This window comes from Octodon degus, unplaced genomic scaffold (genome assembly GCF_000260255.1).
Source record: "Octodon degus isolate 3935 unplaced genomic scaffold, OctDeg1.0 scaffold00143, whole genome shotgun sequence".
Taxonomy (NCBI): domain Eukaryota; kingdom Metazoa; phylum Chordata; class Mammalia; order Rodentia; family Octodontidae; genus Octodon; species Octodon degus.
In genome coordinates, this window is record NW_004524719.1 from 623,444 (window position 1) to 627,363 (window position 3,920).

Consider the following 3,920-nt stretch of genomic DNA (forward strand, 5'->3'; position numbering starts at 1 on the left):
TAATAAAAATTATTTTTCTTTCTTCAATGATAAATGAAACATTCTATTTTATTTTATAGTCTTAAAACTGACTCTTACAACATTTAAGACAAAACATTTTATGGGTATACAATATTTTTTCTTTATATCTTTAATCTATAATCTTTTATCTTCTTAAACCTTTTTTATTTAAAATTGTGATGAAATTAAGGTAAAAGCGCAACATCAGGCTCAGAGGTATTAACATGTACAGAACCATCTTCGCTTGTGAAGATGGTGGTTCTTCTGGAATTACTCCTGAACAACCCCCGGGCGTGCTTTAGATTTACCTACTTCTCAACAGTGGGGTACTATCCAAAATAATCATAGAAGTGTAATATAGCAAAAAAGCCAGCAACATATGGTATTAGTTCAACATCAGCAAATCTTATGTGCAGTGTGTAATTATGTGCATTATACTTTTATTTATTTTTAAAATTCATTTTAATGAGAAAAAAGATAAAATAGCAATAAAAGAGTTTCAAAATAGGTTAGTAGGAGAGTGGCAATAATTAATACATTGCATACTGTTGTCTTCACACTAGTTATTCAGAGTGCATAATGTAGACATGATGTCTGGTCTAAACAATATTACTACAAACCTTTCTTCTCAATGAGCTAAGAGAAAGTAGCTGCATATCTATTCTAACAATTTCATATATATATATATATATATATATATGTATTTTTTTTACAAAGTGGTAGTTTATTTCTACTTTTCCAAAGTTAGTAACATGTGACAGAAGGTTTCCTAGTGACTATTAGCTGACTTTAACCAGACAGAATGTTATTCTCAGGACTGAGGTAGCTTGTTTACTTGTTTACTGAGGTTTAGTCCCACCTACACACATTTGATTCACTTCCTAGCTTCCATGGCTCCCAACATATCCACCTTTTTCATTTTGTGTTTTGTCAGAGATGTATGTTTCATTGCACTTAGAGAAGTTGTATTTGGAGAAGTCTTCAAAAGACCTTTTCATACTTGATGCCAGACCAAAGACTGTAGGTACCTGAACTCAGTAAAATAACCTAATATAGAACAATAGTCCATAATAGTAGTGAGGTGTCAGGACACCTGGCAATTGTCAGAAGTTCTTGACTTGAGCTTTTTATAGCTCAGCATATTAATATAGCTTTTGAAAAATACCTTGTGTTTACTTTTTGCTGTTGGATGGTTAAGACCAAGTTAAAGCAAGACCTATACAACTAAGAATGTAACTTTTGCTATGTGAGAAGGTCAGTAAAATTCCCTCAGGATTTACCCTGGAACCATGTACAGCAGCTTGTAGATCTTTTGTCAGTGTCAGCCAACTAGATGAGACACTGCCCTTGCTTGATCAATTTTGTTCTCTGTGAAAGCCTGAGGGATTTTTTTCTCTCTAGGTGACTCTCCTTAGGCACACTCTACATTGTAGATCACTTTCCTCTATGCTCTTGTAATTTCCTTGATAAAATTTGGGGCACCACTGAGTTACCAGATGTTACAGCAGAGGTTCTCTTGTATATTATACTTTTAAAAGACTGGCAACTCCAAATCACCACAAACACCTGAGCAATGTGTTGATCCAGCACTGTGGGAGCCATGACATCAAAAGGTAAAAGGAATTTTTAACCTTACAGGGCCACTGCTGTTCATGTGGTCTATCAATGACCAGAACACCAATATGTTAGAACATGACTGTAATTTAAAATGTGGATCAAATCAAGGATAAATACACCTGAAAGTCCCCTTAAAAAAGAAACACGGCTAAGTAGTGGCTTGTTTTTCTAAGTGGTAAAATTCTTCAATAGATCCTGATTTGCTACGTAGGAGATTCTTCCGCATCCATCCTCCCCACTTGCCCAAGCCGCAGTGTGCTCCTTGCGTGTGCTGTAGTTTCTCTGCAGCTCTGCAGTGCTTTGGGCTGCCTCCTGCATGTGCAAGAGCTTGCTCTGCTTAAGGTGATTTTTGCCCTAGCTTTGCAATTCCCTTCACAATGTCTTTTTTCCTGAGAAATGCTTCCAATGTCTGCTTCTACAAATTCCACCTGCCTGTGTCTATAGCTGAAGTTAGCTCCTAGGCCTTATTCACAGTTACCAGCACCCCCTTCTGCCTTAATTCTCACAAATTTACGGCACAGACACAGACACTTTTAATTTCATTTTGATCTTCAGTTCCAATATTTTTTTAAAAAGATATATACACTTTTATTGTTTTAGCAGAACAGTTACAATAATTAATACATTGCATATTGTTGTCTTTGTAGTAGTTATTCAGAGTACAAGATGCAGACATGACATCCTGTATAAACACTGTTAGTACAAATCTTTCTTCTCATTGAACTAAGAGAAAGTAGCTGTGTATCTATCCTAACTGTTTTGTATGTATATGTAAATATTTTTTCACTACAAAATGGTCTTTCATTTATATCCCTCTTTTTTTTGTTTTGTTTTGTCAGAGATAGGTGTTCCATTGTTGTTAGAAAAGCCGTATTTGGAGAAGTCTTTAAAGGACTTTTTCATAATTGATACCAGTTCAAATGTTGTAGGTGGTTGAACTCAGCAAAATAACCCAATATAGTCCAATAGTCCATAGTAGTAGTGGGTTACCCAAATTTTCTGTTCAGGGAGATTATGGGGCCACAGAGGAAAGTGATCAATGATGTAGAGTGTGCTGAAGGAGAGTTACCTAGAGAGAAAAAATTTCTCCCAGGCTTTCACAGAGAGCAAATTGGTCAAGCAGTGGCTGTGACTCATCCACATGGCTGACACTGACAAAGGATCTACAAGCTGCTGTATATGGTTCCAGGGTAAATCCTGAGGTGATGTGATTGACCTTGTCAGATACAAAAGTTACATTTGTAATTATATAGGTCTTGCTTTAACTTGGTCTTAACCATCCAACAGAAAAGTATAACCATGAGGTATGAAAAGTAAGGCCATATTAACAAGCTGAGCTGTAAAAGGCTCGTCACCAACTTCTGACAATTGCCAGTTCTGCTGAAAAACATTTTCTTTCTTTCCTCAATAACTTTATTGAAAATCAACAATTATATAGCATATTAAAAATTGTAGACAAATATTGAAATGTGAAAGATATAAGATGTAGACAGAGTGAATTTTAGAGAAATATTTCTTAAATGAATACATAACATGAGATTAATAATAGATTGTACATTGTAAATGAATTATTTACAAGCTTAAGTGAATATAACAATAAAAATTGTCCAAAATGAAAATGAAGAAGAAAGGATTTACAGTCATAAAATAGTTCACTCTATGCCAAAATGAAGAAACTTATATTCATACAATTAGAATTCTCAAAGTAGAAAGGGGCAGGCAATAAATATTTAAAGATTAAAAATTTCTGAATTTAATTGAAATTATAGTACCATATTTCCAAGAAAAATGAACATTTTGCACAAGAAATTTAAATAAAATCATACCAACATACACAAAAATGAAATTGTCCAAATCTAATTGTAAAGAAAAAAAATTACTAAGGCATATACATAAAAATATTAGTTATGAAAGAACAAAATTAAACAGTATGTTATTCCACATTAGGAAAAAAAAAGAGCAAGTGTATAAGAAACTAGAGTAATTAATTCAAAGGACTAAAAAAAATTATTTGTCCTCATTGAATTTTATGCTAAGCAAACATAACTTTGAAAACTAAAAGTAAAATATTTTCCAGTTATACAAACTCAAAATGTTCTAATACCTCCAGACATAGCATATAGAAAATAACAAAGAACATAATCCAGAAGGCAAGAGAAATTGCTGTATAGTCCTGGATAAAGAATAATGAGCTCTCAAAACGGTAGTTATGCAGGACTACTTAACATATATCAAATGAACCCATTTAAAAGGTCTTTAAAGATTTCTACAAAACAGTATCAATCTTAATTCAGGTTATATAC